Raw genomic sequence first — 17,781 nt, forward strand, 5'->3', positions numbered from 1 at the left:
TATTTATACGACTGTCTGAGGAAATGCAGCACCGACAAATGAGCTGGTTTATTCACTCAGACCAGCACACAGCACCTTAAACCTCCACTTTATTTCACTGCTGCTGTGCAGGCAGAACTTCACTCATACTCAAAACACAGAGATACAGAAGATCCGCTGTGGAGAATCACATGAAATAATGCGAACAAGAAGGAACAGAATGAAAATATTGACTCTGGTCTGATGTTCCAGAGTAATATGCATAGAAAAAATGTTAACATGCTTTGTGTACAAGTTTATAATTCTGTTTACAGTAATGTAATAAATACACATTTAAACAATCCCCAAACTTGGGTGGTGCAACTGTTTCCACCTATCTGCACATAATACACACACACACACACTATATAAACTGTATACAATACATGGACAAAAGTATTGGGACACCCAAGTGTAATAAAATAACTATATAAAGGAAATTACATGCTTCCAACTCTGTAGCAACAGTTTAGGGAAGGTCCTTTCCTGTTCCAGAATGACTGTACCCCTGTGTACAAAGTAAGCTCTATAAGGACATGTAGATAGATAGATAGATAGATAGATAGATAGATAGATAGATAGATGGATGGATGGATGGATGGATGGATGGATGGATGGATGGATGGATGGATGGATGGATGGATGGATGGATGGATGGATGGATAGATGGATAGACGGACAGGCGGGCAGACGGACAGACAGATATATAGATAGACGGACAGACACAGATATATAGATAGACGGACGGACGGACAGATAGACAGAATAGATAGATAGACAGACGGACGGACAGATAGATAGATACTTTATTAATCCCAAAGAAAATTAAGGAAGCCTTTTCAGAAGAGATTCTATTTAAATACCTTTTTTTTTAAGTGGGACATCCAACAAGCTGGAGAGTACTTGACTAGTCATTCAAAGGTTGCCCATCACAACAAAGTTGCCACTGTTGGGCCCCTGAGCAAGGCTCTCAACCCTCAACTGCTCAAATTTCATTCAGTGATAAGTCGCTTTGGCTAAATGCTGAAAATGTCAAATGTCAACAAGCTCATGGTCAGGTGTTCCAATTCCTTTGGCCATGCAGCGGTGGTGCAGCGGTTCTATTATGCTAGACTACCACTGCTGAGATCTGGGTTTGTGCCTACACAGACATTTCTTTCTCATGTCTAGTGTGGTAAAAATAAACATGAACATAAAAATCTTTGGACGGTATCACTTGTACTTGTTCATCATGACCAGGTAAAGATTTGCTCAGCCAGACGTTAGGATTCCATTTGTAAATCCCGAATGCATTCATTGAAGTGAACTGGAAACATTTGGCTGTACTTTCTCATGTTGTCTCCACATCTCTGTTTGTCATGGACGTCACTCCACCCTCTCATCTGCAATGCTGGTCAGATCAGAGCCCACGTTGTGTCTACCGGTGAGATGGTTTGATCTTGTTGAAGACGTGATGCAGATTTTTTTTCTCTACCCCCCGTGTGCCTTTTGCATGCATTGTCTTTGAACAATGGCCTGTTTGAACAGCGAGGAAACAGGCGCTAGCTCACCGCGTCGCCTTTTATCAGCCGCTTCTCCCGGTGACGCTATTAATGCTTATGTTTCATTAAAAAAGGGGGACGTGGCCAACAGTCGGGCGAGACAGACGAGCGCGACTTCAAACGGCGCGCTCAGACAGCGTCTCAGCCGAGGGGGGCGCAAAGCAGGGCCCGCTGAAAACGTCTGAGTGTGTGTGAGCGTGTACTCGTACCTGAGAGGTGTTAAATCATTAATTAGGACGAGTCCAAACACCTCCCTGTCATGCCTTTGTCTTCAAGCTGTAGTTTCACAGATACACACTGGATACAGAAAATCACACCACGATGCTCAAAGGCTTTTTCACCGTGCACAGTCAGGCCTGTTTTGTGGCCCTGGGCTAAAAAGTAAAATTTGAACCCCCCACCCTTATAACCACAAGCATCACCACCCTCAGAGTTGAGCACACACAGCCCTAACATTAAAACCACCTCCTTGTTTCTACACTCACTGTCCATTTTATCAGCTCCACTTACCATATAGAAGCACTTTGTAGTTCTACAATTACTGACTGTACTAATGTTCTTCAATGGTCAGGACCACCACAGAGCAGGTATTATTTAGGTGGTGGATGATTCTCAGCACTGCAGTGACACTGACATGGTGGTGGTGTGTTAGTGTGTGTTGTGCTGGTATGAGTGGATCAGACACAGCAGCGCTGCTGGAGTTTTTAAACACCTCAATGTCACTGCTGGACTGAGAATAGTCCACCAACCAAAAATATCCAGCCAACAGCGCTCTGTGGGCAGCGTCCTGTGACCACTGATGAAGGTCTAGAAGATGACCGACTCAACCAGCAGCAATAGATGAGCGATCGTCTCTGACTTTACATCTACAAAGTGGACCAACTAGGTAGGAGTGTCTAATAGAGTGGACAGCGAGTGGACACGGTATTTAAAAACTCCAGCAGTGCTGCTGTGTCTGATCCACTTATACCAGCACAACACACACTAACACACCACCACCATGTCAGTGTCACTGCAGTGCTGAGAATGATCCACCACCTAAATAATACCTGCTCTGTGGGGGTCCTAACCATTGAAGAACAGCATGAATGGGGGCTAACAAAGCATGCGAGGAAACAGATGGACTACAGTCAGTAATTGTAGAACTACAAAGTGCTTCTATATGGTAAGTGGAGCTGATAAAATGGACAGTGAGTGTAGAATCAAGGAGGTTTTAATGTTATGGCTGATCAGTGTATTTACTTTATATAATTGATTTATTACACCTGTTAGCAATTGTTGTGGCTGAAACACGTGAAGGGCTGACCCAATACTTTTGTGTAGGTGCTTTGGGTTTGATCCTTGATTATGCGTAGAAGAAGCCATCCAAAAACATGCAGAAGTCACAACTCAATTTTCTAGGTCCAAAAAAGAAAGAAATAAACAAACCACCACATCACGAAGCTCTAATTAATACAATCTATCCATGCCATGGCATGATGATTTCCTACATGGGTGCATGTGGGTATACGGGTGATAAAAACGCTGCAGATGACCTTGAACAGCTCAGCACCTCCCAAACAAGAAGTTTGATGAGAACTTTTTTAATATGAGCTCAGATGCTGATGTGTCGCCCAGAAAAGCGGGCAGTGCCTGAACCTAAATGCAGTGTGTGTGCACGTACACGTGTGTGTGTGTGTGTTTGTGTATACGTGTGTGTGCATATGTGCGTAGCATTCAAGCCAAACGGAAGGCAGCACCGATCTCTGACTCTGGCAGGGAAGGTGTGTTTTGCAGGCTCGGAGCCGCTGCTCCAGAAGGCGGTGGCTGTGCCCGCGGCGGGTTTCCCTCCCCGCGCTGGCAACGTGTGGGCAGCATGGAGCTGCCGCTGCAGAGAGCCCATCGTGCCCTCTGTCACTCACGGGGAGCGGCCCCTGTCCAACTGTCACTTCCTGACAACCCGATAATCAATCTCTTTATTAACTGCTCTGCTGCAGACAGGCTGGCACTGCGGGCATCGTCGTGGCACCGCTTCGCCAGGGTCGTGAGGTTGGCACAGCAGAGTTCGCTTGAAAATCACACCGGTGGCTCCGGAGGCCTCGTCATCCACGGCGATAATTTATGAGCAGGGAAGTGAGCGCGTGTCGCCAGTGCTGTCCGCCAGCCAGCTACTCGCCCACCACTAGTTTTTGCTATTATTCTTTCATGTTCTTCCCAAGATTCAGAGGAACATCTGTGATTGTACCCTTGTTCTTCCTTTACGTGTGAACTCCTCCTGAACTGCTGAGGTCAAACTAAAATAAAAAAAAACATCATTTTTATTCACCAGATTTTGGAAAGACCCTTTGCCCCGCACTAAGTGACGTCCATAAAAACATGACACGTTTGCTGTGGACACAGATCCCTGACCTACCCCATTCTACTCCTCTGGGAGGAATTGGAACCTCGATTGCGAGCCAGGCCTTTTTTCAACAGACATACTATGGAAAGCCTTTCCGCAAAAAGGGGGCAACTCAGTATAAACACTTGTGGTTCTGGAATGGGACGCCCAGCAAGCTCATGGTCAGCTGTCCACATATTTTTGTCCATGTAATATACACTGATCAGCCATAACATTAAAACCACCTCCTTGTTTCTACACTCACTGTCCATGTTATCAGCTCCACTTACCATATAGAAGCACTTTGTAGTTCTACAATTACTGACTGTAGTCCATCTGTTTCTCTGCATGCTTTCTTAGTCCCCATTCATGCTGTTCTTCAATGGTCAGGACCCCCACAGGACCCCCACAGAGCAGGTATTATTTAGGTGGTGGATGATTCTCAGCACTGCAGTGACACTGACATGGTGGTGGTGTGTTAGTGTGTGTTGTGCTGGTATGAGTGGATAAGACACAGCAGCGCTGCTGGAGTTTTTAAACACCTCACTGTCACTGCTGGACTGAGAATAGTCCACCAACCAAAAATATCCAGCCAACAGTGCCCGGTGGGCAGCGTCCTGTGACCACTGATGAAGGTCTAGAAGATGACCGACTCAAACAGCAGCAATAGATGAGCGATCGTCTCTGACTTTACATCTACAAGGTGGACCAACTAGGTAGGAGTGTCTAATAGAGTGGACAACGAGTGGACACGGTATTTTAAAACTCCAGCAGCGCTGCTGTGTCTGATCCACTCATACCAGCACAACACACACTAACACACCACCACCATGTCAGTGTCACTGCAGTGCTGAGAATGATCCACCACCTATGATTCCCCACCACAGAACAAACAGTATGTGGAGAAACAGAACTACAAAGTGCTTCTTTATGGTAAGTGGAGCTGATCAAATGGACAGTGAGTGTAGAAACTATGTGGTGGTTTTAATGTTATGCCTGATCGGTGTATTTGTATGTAAGTCACCAAACTGACAATTTTTATAATAAACACTGTGTATATTTGCATTTCACATTTTTCGGCATTTAGCAGACACTTTTATCCACTCACTACTTTTTGACTCACTGCAGAACGCATTCAGAAGCTGCCACGTCACACACACACTACAGGTGTTGTAAATATTGGTCAGTCTTTTACACAGACTATTTTCTCTTTCTATTTACAGGACGAGTTCCTGATCGAAACCCAGAAGAATTTATTGAGTCGGATCTCTGATCTCTGTGCAGCGAACGCGGCGGCGGCCTCGAGGACAAGTCCGGCATCCACGTCTGTTTCCACTCACGGCGACAACCAAGAAGAAGCCGCGTCTCCGCGAGGGCCCACCCAAACTCTAGCAGATGGATTAGAATAATAATTCAATTGCAAATAATGATAACCGTAAAACTCCAAATACGCCTAATAAAGCCGAGCCGCTCTCTCGCTAATGAAGCCGCGCCGCCTCCCCGCCGCTTCCAGCTAATATCCCCGCTGAGACATTCGGCGCTTTCCATAAAGCAAATCCGCCAGCCGGCTTCAGACCCAGAAATTGAACAAAAGTGTTACAGAAGCTTTGATTTCTCTGTCTGGGTTCCTGTTCAGATGAATCTGTTTAATACAGCGGTGTGTTTGCCAGGCTTTGAGAAGAACCTCAGCACCTGAACGTACGTGTTATTGTGGCACAACAACATAAAAAAGATGTTTCTGAACACCTCCGAGTTTCAGCGGCGTGAGGAGAGAAACACAGCGCGTGGGAAGAAAAACATATGTGAGCATGAGGGGAGCGTTTAAAAAAGTATTCAACTCAGAATCAGTCCAAATTATTTTACATATATTGAATTTTTTTTATTTTAATTGCACATTTTTGCATCCCGAATAAAAAAAAAAAGTTGGAACTGTAGGGAAAATGTAAACAACCACAGACAGCACTGACACAGATCCCTTAAAACCCACATTTATTAAGAATAGTACAAAAACATTATATTTAATGTTTTAACTAAGTGAACTTTGATTGGATTTTGAATAAATTGACAATTGTAGCCTAGTGTTTAAGGTACTGGACTAGTAATCGAAGGGTTGCTTGTTCAAGCCCCACCACTGCCCTTAACCCTCAATTACTTAAACAATATACTGTCAAGGTAATGTAAGTTGCTTTGGATAAAAGCATCTGCCAAATGCCGAGAATGAAATGCACCTATTCTAAATTGGATGTTTAATACATCTGTAGTACAAGGTCTTTCCTTTCTTCTTTGAGGCTTGGTGGGTAGCACTGTCGCCCCACAGCAAGAAGGTCCTGGGTTTGATTCCCAGGTGGAGTTTGCATGTTCTCCCAGTGTCTGTGTGGGTTTCCTCCCACAGTCCAAAGACGTGCAAGTGAGGTAAAGATACAGAACTTGCCGTGGCTGTGTTTGACTTGAACTGATGAATCATGGGTAACCTGTAACTACCTGTCCGGTCATGAATGGAACCAAAGTGGAAAAATTCCAATAAACAAACACATTTTCCTTTCACCCACTGCAACCCTGACTATAAGATAAAGCAGTTTAAAATGTATTGGAAATGAAATGCTTTTAATAGGACACACGACTGGACTGCAGGCAGGCCATTCTAGCACCTGCACTGTCTTATTACAAGTCTACACTCTACCAGCACAATGTTCATTATTTCCAAGAAACTACTTCAGACCACAGCTCGTTATCGCTTTGTGTCACTGCATCTTAGATGAACCCAGAGATATGAGCAGCTTTTATATTTACATTTACAGCATTTAGTGGACACTTTTATCCAAAGCGACCTACAACTGTGACTGTGGCAGTTGTAGCCCAGCGGTTAAGGTACTGGACTAGTAATCAGAGATTTGCTGGTTCAAACCCCTCCACTGCCAGGTTGCCACTGTTGGGCCCTTGAGCAAGACCCTTAACCCTCAGTTGCTTAGACTGTATACTGTAAGTCACTTTTAAGTAAGTTTGTTTATTAGGATTTTAACGTCATGTTTTACAGAATCAGAATCAGAAATACTTTATTGATCCCAGAGGGAAATTGCAGTTCTTACAGTGGTACCCATTTATGTAGAAGAATAAACACTCTAATAATTTAAAACAAGAAAAAAGAAGAAGAAAATTTGCAAATAGAAAGTTAAAAAGTTATTTTACACATAATTAAAATACTTATATTATTATTATTATTATTATTGCACATATGAAAACGAATATTGCACAGATGATCCATAGTGTCACACATTAAGGGAGGAATTAGAGAGTTTGATGGCCACAGGTAGAAAAGACTTCCTGTGGTGCTCTGTGGTGCATTTTGCTAGAAAATGTAGAACACAGTCATGGACAATTTAGTATCTCCAATTCACCTTACTTGCATGTCTTTGGACTGTGGGAGGAAACCCACACGGAGACGCGGAGAACACGCAAGCTCCACACAAAACGGACCCGGACTGCCCTACCTGGGGATCGAACCCAGGACCTTCTTGCTGTGAGGCGACAGTGCTACCCACTTAGCCACCGTGCCGCCCACTTAAAATGTAAATGTAAACAACTGTAATGACTGAATACAAGGCAAGCATTAAGGAAGGGTTAAGGGAATTGGTCAAAGTAAACAATTTGGTGGGGCTTAAACCAGCACCCTTCTGATCACTGGTCCAGTAAGCATTTTGAAGCACATGTAATTAAATTAATTACAGAAACATGATGGTTTTAATGCTGTGCTCTTTGCAGAATAGGTCACAGGCTTTCAATATTGACTGTAGCCCTGACCATTATGCACAGGCATTTCTCTTGTTTTTTTTAAATAATTTAATAATGTTGTGGACTGTAGGTGGTGAAATACAAACAATTATTGCAGTTATGAGTGGGGAAACATTCCTAAATTGCTGGACTATTAACTTATGCATTTTTCTTATGTGGTGAATCATTAATTATTTATAAAATATATAGAAATAAATCCAAATTCTGAATTTTTTTTAAGTCATGGGTATTTATTATTTTTCTGGTTCTGGGTATTGAAGGCATAAGGTCTATTAACCAAAATCTTACATTTTCACTTTATTCCGGCTTAAAATCCAGACTCCGTGAATCCTCCGACATGGTTTGATTGACAGGTGAGAAGGGTGAAGTGTGTTTAGATGATCCCCCTCCCGATCCCCCCTCCACTTTCTGATGTGATTTGCGTTTTACACAGTAGTACCCCCTCTTGGTTTGTGCCCCTCGGCACAGGGCAGGGGCAGATTGACAGAGCAGCATGGTGCCAGACACCGCTGTGCCAACGTTCCCCACTGCACGAACGCCCACACCCACATTCAAGACGTACCTGATGTTTTTTAACAAAGGCTTCCACGTCTCCGGCTTTAATTCAGCTGCCTTCGAAAGAACAAGAATCAGTAATGCAGACATGGGGGCAACATTAAATATGAGAGAAATAACATTTCAAACATTATTATTTAGACCAGGGAGATGAAACTCTGAATCTCCTCAGCACTGAAGAGACCATGCAATATTCAATACTCCCAGAAGGGAGGATTGAATGCAGAACACCAGGACTCTGTAAAACGTCGATGTTATACCACATAACAAACACAAGTCTTAAGCAAGTCTTAAGATTGCACCTGTATGTTCCACAATAATTATTTTGTGATATAAATTATAAAACAAGCACTAAACCTCACACCCAAACTGTGAAGCATGGTGAAGGGAGCATCATATGGCTGCTCTGTAGCATTGACATTTACATTTTTTGGCATTTAGCAGACACATTTATCCAAGCCGACTTACAGTACAGTGACAGTATACAGTTTGAGCAATTGAGGCAGTCTGAGCAACTGTGCTCAACAGTGACAACCTGGAAGTGGTGGGGATTGAACCAGTGACCTTCTGATTACTACTCCAGTATCTTAACCACTAGGCCATGGCCTGTGCACATTATATTTTTTTTTAGAAAACAGTTGATTAAAATGATGCTTGTATATCAGGGCAGGAATCAGAAATTGGAAACATTGATGTTGCACAACAAAACCAAAAATATGTGGCCTTCAAAATATTTGGTTCATGGCTGTTAGCCACACTTATTGCTCACAGGTTTATAAATATACTAAATTAACTAAAAAATAAAGTATACAAATTATGTATTTCCAGATTTGTGGTAACAATTTGGGGAATGTCCTTTCCTGCTTCATCATGGCAATGGTTTAATGGTCCTACACACACACACACACACACACACACACACACACACCTGAGAAGAGAAGAGAAGAGAAGAGAAGAGAAGAGAAGAGAAGAGAAGAGAAGAGAAGAGAAGAGAAGAGAAGATCCTTTATTAGTCCCACAGTGGGGAAACAAGGAGGTGGTTTAGCCATAACCTTCAAAACACTTAGAAATAAAACACAATTTAACAAAAGCAGTTGGTCAGGATTGAACCATAATTCTGCAAAAACTGTAAATGATCTTGAGCTTGAAAAGCAAACCCCGGACGTGCAACAAAGTACTGATCTTATTAATTTTGTGGTTTCCAGTCAAAATATATTAAATACTTTATTTTAATGCACAGATTCCTCTTTTCCATCTGCTATTAGAGCTACTGATGTCATTATTATGTCTAACTAAAGGTTATTTAAATTGTTATAATTAATTTTGTTGTCATTTGGCTGCATTTAATTTCTTTTTACAAATAAAGTCTAGAACTGAGTTCCTTCCTTTTAACTGCTCTATTTTTAATTACTTCACCATCATGCTGAATGAAGGCCAGGACTTCGAGTTGTGAGTCCTCTACAAATACACAGTTCCAAAAGTGAGAACCAGATGACAATAACAAAGGAAGCCAGGGGTGCCGTAAAGGGGATGAGGATGATTTCGGGGGCCCCGAGTAGACAGGAGGCCGAAACAGCTTCTGGAGCCCAATATGTCCAGGATGAAGTGGAAGTCAGTGGCTTAACCTGTCAGAGAGCCCAACATTTCTCCTGCCGGCCCTGTTCGGGTGTCTGCTCACGACTGATCATGCGCACCATCGTGTTGACAGGAGGAAGGAGGAGAGGCGGGCATGCAGCAGGACTGCTGGGAGCGAATGCCGGAAATTCATCAAACCGGGGAAAACCTCCAAAAAGCCTGCGTCACGCGCACTGTGCTTCTCACGCTGAGTGTTTGGAGAGTAGCTGAGATTTAGCCGTGATTGATGATGGTGTGTAAACAGGTCAGTCCCAACATTACTCATGATTAACTCACCGCACCGGCCTGCCTAATTACTCAACCTCAATGTCAAAATAATAATCATAATAATCATAATAATAAATAATAATAATAATAATAACAACAATAATAATAATAATAAAAGCAGAAATTAAAATATTATAAAAAAGAGAAAATATAAAAAACAACAATAATAACAATATTATTTATAATTTTTTTTTATTATTGTTGTTGTTTTGTTATAATTATTATTATATTATATTATTATGTTGTTTATATATATATATATATATATATATATATATATATGACTATAATTATAATATTATATTTATATATATATATTATGTTGTTTTGTAATTATTATCATAATTATAATAATAGTAATAATAATTATTATTATTATTATATTTATTGTTATTGTTATTATACTTATTATTATTATTATATTTATTATTATTATTGTTATTATGTTTATTCTTATTATTATATTTTTATTATTATTACTTTAATTGTTATACATATTACTTATTATTATTATTATTGTATTTGCTATTATTATTATATTTATTATTGTTGTTGTTGTTGTAATAAATAATACATTTCACAAAAACATAATAGATTGCAAATAAAAAAATCGCAAAATCATTTTTAATTTAATTATTTACTTTATTTACTTTAATTATTTTTCATTTATGTAAACATGTATGAAATGTATTTATCATTGTAATAAATATAATCAACTAACAGTGCAGGACAGTAAGGTTTTGTCCCAAACTCATTTTTTTAAATAAAAACAAATAACAGTTATTATTATTATTATTATTATTGTTATTATTATTATTATTATAATTAATATTTTATTATTATTATTATTATTATTATTATCTTTTTATTATCATTATTATTATTATCATTATTATGATTATGATCTTTTTATTATTATTATTATTATCATTATTAATATTATTATTATTATGAATTACTATTACTCATTATTATATTATTATTATTATTATCTTTTTATTATCATTATTATTATTATTAATTAATATTACTCATTATTATTATTATTATTACTGTAATTGTTATACATATTACTCATTATTATCATTATCATTATTATTATTATTATTATAATTAATATTTTATTATTATTATTATTATTATGATCTTTTTATTATCATTATTATTATTATCATTATTATTATTATGATATTTTTATTATTATTATTATCATTATTAATATTATTAATATTATTAATTACTATTACTCATTATTATTATATTATTATTATTATTATCTTTTTATTATCATTATTATTATTATTACTGTAATTGTTATACATATTACTCATTATTATCATTATTATTATTATTATTATTACATAAGAGATTAAAATCACTGCTCTTTTGCTGCTGTGTTGTGAGTTTGTAGAAAGAATTACGTTCTTCACAAAGATAAATAACAGACCCTTAACAGACAATATTGAAAATGTAATTTTACCCTTTCAGAAGTTTTATTTTGTTTGTTCAGAGGTTTTTCTTTATAAAACTGAGCGATTATTTCGATGTTTTGATACAGTCATCATCATGTGTGCCAGTCTGCGACCTCTGATCAACCAGAGTGTTTTCAGTCCAGCACAGACGGAGCAGCCGATGATAAATATTGGCAGTGTAGGAAAATGTGCTTTCTGTCGATTGAAGACAACATAATGGTATTCACACAAAGACTTCATGCTGAGCAACACACACACACACACACACACTTCTGTTCCTAAGCAACTAAACACACTGTTTCTCTGATGTTTGTTGATTGTTAATGGACAGTAAAGTTCATGTGTAACAAAAGTGCGAAAAGTACAGCGAAATTATGACTTAAGTCACACACACACACACACACACACACACACAATATCTTGCAATACAGTAATCATTTTTAAAATAAAACATTAATACATTTAATGTAATAATACACTGGCATAATACAGGTTGCCAGACCATCACAGGGCAAACACACACACATGTTAACAATATCTTGCAATACAGTAATAATTTGTAATTGTTAATTATTACTAATCATTTTTTATTACTTTACAATAAAACATAATGATAAATTTATGTTTACACATTTTGTCTTCTATTGCTTAAGCCACATTCAGTGCTAATAGGTTTATAAAATCGATTATATAAATTACATTACATGCATCAAACCTCATGACAAGTTTACAAAAGGCAATTTTTTTAATCTGCAAGAAATTTTGGGCCCATGAAAGGATATCACATTGGGCCCCAGCACTCCACGGCATGGCAATGCTCAAACACGTGTAGCAAACCGTGACTCTTAAACCTCGGCCACTCTATACCCATAAAGTTAGCAATAACAAAGCGCACCCATTTAGGAGGACAATACAATTAATCAATTATACTGCCATTTGAAATTCGTCTCAGTCAAATTTCTATTGTTTGCCCCTCTGAAAATCTATAGCTGGATCACCAATCACAACACAACATTCATTCTTGCAACAGCAGAGGGCAACTTCTATTACATAACTCTTCACAGTCCAACTCAGATTGAATAGGCAGGAATGAAGGGTTTATTTGCTTAAATGTGTATTTGTTTAAATGTTTATTGTTAACTTATGAGAACATAAAAATAAAATTACAACAGAGCACTTTATTATTGTACTACATTATTTTTAGAATATCTTAGAAAGCCCTGTTGGCTCTGCTCTGCCTGAAATACAGATGTGGTTTAAGTAGCTTTTTACAAACAGAATGGAGGTCTAAATGATACTATAATATTATTCAGGGATGCTCATTTTTTATTCACTTATTTACATTCTGCATTCTGTAAAATTTGCAGTTATACAGTAGATTACTGCACTAGTAAACATAATGCTGGGGTTGTGTTAAGGTCTCATTAGCTGTTAAAATGGGGTCACTGGCCAAAAAGGTTGAACATTCCTGGTTTAGGGGCTGCTGTGCAAATAATGGCCCTTAAAATGTTGAATAAAGTTTGCGCCTGTTCCAAAAGCTGCCCTATGTTCCCTGCATGTTCTCCCTTTGTCCATGTGGGTTTAATCCGGGTGCTCTGGTTTCCTCCCACAAGTCCAATGACATTCATTGTCTTTCGCCCAGTGAATCAGACCCACCATGATCCTGAGCAGTATAAAGCAGAATGAATGAATGTATAAATTAATGAAGCATTACTTTATGAACACCTGTAATGTTTTTTACAAATCATTTCCACAAATTAGTAATGTCCAACGATTATCTGTCCAAGGATTCGTCTATTAAATCAAGAAGAACTCTAGAAATGTAGGACATAATGTAAAATTTATATTGTGCAGTTATACAGTATTACTTTATTAGAAAAAAGGATGCTGGGGTTGTGTTTAGGTCCCATTAGTTTTTAGCTTTTAAAATGCTGGGCACACTGACCAAAAAGGTTGAAAATCTCTGGTTTAGAGGCTGCTGTGCAAATAATAAAGTGCCTGTTCCAAAAGCTGCTTTTTGTTGACTGCATGTTCTCTTTTTGTCTGTCTGGGTTTTCACCGGGTGCTCCGATTTCCTCCCATAAGTCCAACGACATCCATTGCCTTATACCCAATGAACCAAACACACTGCAATCCTGACCAGGATAAAGCGGTGGTAAAAACAACAATGAATGAATAAATAAATGACTATAATTTACTACTTCTTCTCTGTGACTGTAGATTGAGCTGAAAGCATTCAGACCCATCATGATCCTGACCAGGATAATGCGGTGGTAAAACTGACAATTAATTAATGAATGAATATAATTGACTACTGCCAGTGACTTCTCTGTGCCTGTAGATTGAGCTGAAAGCATTACAATACGAACGCCTATAATATTTTTACATAATTTTTTACAAATCAGTAATGTCCAAAGATTATCTGTCCAAGGAATTCATCTATTGATGCAAAAAGGACAGTACAAATGCAGGAAATGTGCAGTTACACAATAGGTTATGGCACTAGAACTAAAGGGACGTTGGGGTTGAATTATTATCATATTAGTTTTAAGTTGTTAAAATGGGGTTACTAGCCAAAAAAAGGCTGACAATCCCTGGTTTAAAAGCTGCTGTGTAAAGAATAAAACAACTGCTTCAAAATCTGCACTTTGTTGACTGCATGTTCTTCCGTTGTCCGTGTGGGTTTCCACCAGGTGCTCCGGTTTCCTCCCATACGTCCAACAACATTCATTGTCTTTCACAGAATGAATCAGACCCACTAGGACCTGACCAGGATAAAGCGGTGCTAAAACAGACAATAATAAATAAATGATTATAATTTACTAAAATCAGTGACTTCTCTGTGCCTATATGTTGAGCTAAAAACATTACTTTATGAAAGTCTCTTTTTATAAATCAAATAAATCCAAAGATCATCTGTCCAAGGATTTGTCTATTAATGCAGGAGAACAGTAGAAATGTAGTAAATTTGCAGTTATACAGTGGGTTACTTTACTAGAAAGGATGTTGGTGTTTACATTTACATTTTCAGCATTTAGCAGACACTTTTATCCAAAGCGACTTACACAATGAGCAGAATTGAGCAATTGAGGGTTAAGGGCCTTGCTCAGGGACCCAACAGTGGCAACTTGGTGGTGGCGGGGCTTGAACCGGCAATCTTCTGTTTACTAGTCCAGTACCTTAACCACTGAGCTATCACTGGCCCCCACTGGTTCAATTATTATCATAGTAGTTTTGAGTTGTTAAAATGGGGTCACTGGCCAAAAGGTTGAACATCCCTGGTTTAGATGCTACTGTGCAAATAATAAAGTGTCTGCTCCAAATGTGGCCCTTTAAATGCTGAATAAATGTTGTTGTTTATCACATGGACAGGAAAGACAAGGTCAGGATCTTTTCTAGCACTTCAGAGGTCTAAACCCATGGCAGCTAACTCAGCTAATTCAAGTAAACAGCTAACTTCGGTATTTTCCAGATTCAAACGGCGGCATTTTGTAAATATTTGACCAAGACTGTGCCCACATGTACCTAATTTTAGTCAGATCTCTGATCTGGTTTTATAACAAGTTTTTTTTTTTTCCTCACAATGAAATGAAATTCTCGTTCGCGCCAAAAATTGTGATTGCTTTGATTAGACTGCCATCTAGTGTTGAAGAAAACATTCTGAATGCTCAATGTAAAAACTATTCTTATAAATCCTTTATAATCCATTTATAATTGAATATTTAACAAAGCCGGCACAGTGGTACAGCACATAACACAGATGCTGCACAACTCCAGGCATCTGGATTTGAACTTGGCCTTCAGTCATCGTCCGTGAGGAGGTGCAGTCATTCTTAAACCTTTTGACTTCTGTCAACAACATTTACATTTTCGGCATTTAGCAGACGCCTTAACCCAAAGCAGTTTCCAGTACTGTGACCAGTGGCGGCTCCTGCCAAATCTCTCAGGGAGGGGGCAATTGTTGCGATGATGTTCAGGGTGACCCGTTCAATGGGTAAATTAAAGCTTAAATAATTAACTTCTTAAGTCATCTGTCAGTTTGCCCTCACAAATAACTTTGAACATGGAGAGAGAGCGGCTTTACCATTAATCATAAAATTAAAGTAAAGTAAAGCTCTCACTCTAACAATTTAATTCAGTCTTCATCAGCATTTTATTTTAGGTGCTAGCTGCTCCAATTAGGGTTGTCAACTTTCAGAACTGGAAATAAGGAACACCCTGGGCTGATGGGTTGGTGGAAGGCATAGGGTGGGGGGTGGTATGGCGGGTGTTTACCTGAGCGGGAGCGGGGAGTAGGCGGTTAGGGTTGCACCTATAAAAAATATAACGGGTCTTACACATAAAGAACATCATGTTACATTTTTTCTCAATAGTGCAAACAATATTTTTACATAATCCATCTTCACTGTATACATGTGACATGCAGCCCCGGTTCTGGACTGCGTGGCTTAGGGGGCAGTGAGAAAAGTGCCGGACCTGCTTGTGTTACTTTACTTTCGCCCTACACACGGCGTTACTAAGACTAAAAGTGAATACTACTTACAATAATAACCAAACGCTTTCTAATTCTCACGGTAGCAGCAGTTTCCTTCTGTTTCATACACATCGCCCTGTCTCAGTCTAATCTGCTGCATTTCTCTCCCATTGATAAAAATACGGAACATCACGTTTAGTTTCCAAATAAGGAACGATTATGTGTGACGCAGGCACGTAAGTGCGAGCCCCTCTGGAAGTCATTCAAAATGCATTACAGTGCCTGCTGTACGAAAAAAAGAGCTTTAACATGAGAGTCTATGAGAGCGATCTGGGGCGATCTTCAGTTAGACTGCAGTTGCCCCAAAAGGGGCGGTACTGTACGGAACACAGCTTGACGCTGATTGGACTACGATATTCAAAGGCAAGACAGACTCCAGAACAGTCACAGCTAGTTTAACACTGGTTGAATGTGATAGAAAAATTTCTTCCCTTTCGCCGTTTGGTGGTGCACCGCCCGATCGCCCTAATGAACGAGCCGCCCCTGACTGTGACAGTATACAGTCTGAGCAGTTGAAGGTTAAGAGCCCAACAGCAGCTACCTAGCAGTGGTGGGGCTTGAAGCAGTGACCTTCTGATTGCTAGTCCTGTACGTTAACCGCTAGGCTACAACTGCCTCAAAACAACCTTCACACCACTTCAAATCAAATCAGTATGTTAAAGTACCACCCATAAGTCAAAAACAGAGACCATCTAAGTAAAGAAAAGTGAGCCTGTTGGTAATTGTAGTCTCAATTCTGTCTTATGACAATTCCAACTACCGTCCAAAAAAAGTTGGGACGGTAGTAGAAAAAGAAACATAAAAACAGACAGACAGAAAAAAAAAAACATCACATTTCCTCTTAACAATGTTCTGTAATTGTACAGGAGCTAAAAAACAGCTGGCTGTTGTATAAAAAGTTGTTTTATATTTAATTCTTGCTTGATATAAAGCTCGTTGTCACACTTGGAGATGTTATAAAACAGGACAGAACAAGGAACACTAGCAAAAGGTTAATGGGAATAGACGGGCAGGTAGCCATATATGACACACGTATATGAGGCATGTCAGACAGACAGACAAACTAGAGACTGACAAACAGAAACATAATACACAGAGCCGTGTCCCAGGTACACTTTTAAGTTGCCTTCAGGTGTAGTTTACGTCATGTGGGCACATTACACACTTTTCCTAAAATAGTTCATGTTTTATACATTATATGGCCAAAGGTATGTGGACACAATCTTGGTTTTAACATGGTGATGGACCAGAATATATGTCTGACCTTTTAGTGTCATATTCTAGTGCCAGGGCTCTGAGGTCCTCCAGTCAGGGGCTTTTAGTTGTCCCTAGGACAAAGCGGAAATGGACGGGCAGGATGGAATACCCTGCCCTTGGATATTAGACTTGCTGGGTCAAAGGAGATTTTTAAAAGAAGGCTTTGGACATAATTTTATACCTTAGCCTTTGAGAATGGACACTAGATGATGTGTCCTGTTTTATTGTTTATTAGATGGAGCTGCACTGTTTGTATGGTTGTCTGTTTTTATTCCACCCATGCACTTTGTAGCTTGTCTTAGAAAAGTGCTATATAAATAAATGTTTACTTACTTACTTACACAACTGGTAATT

This window comes from Trichomycterus rosablanca, chromosome 13, assembly GCF_030014385.1.
Source record: "Trichomycterus rosablanca isolate fTriRos1 chromosome 13, fTriRos1.hap1, whole genome shotgun sequence".
NCBI lineage: Eukaryota > Metazoa > Chordata > Actinopteri > Siluriformes > Trichomycteridae > Trichomycterus > Trichomycterus rosablanca.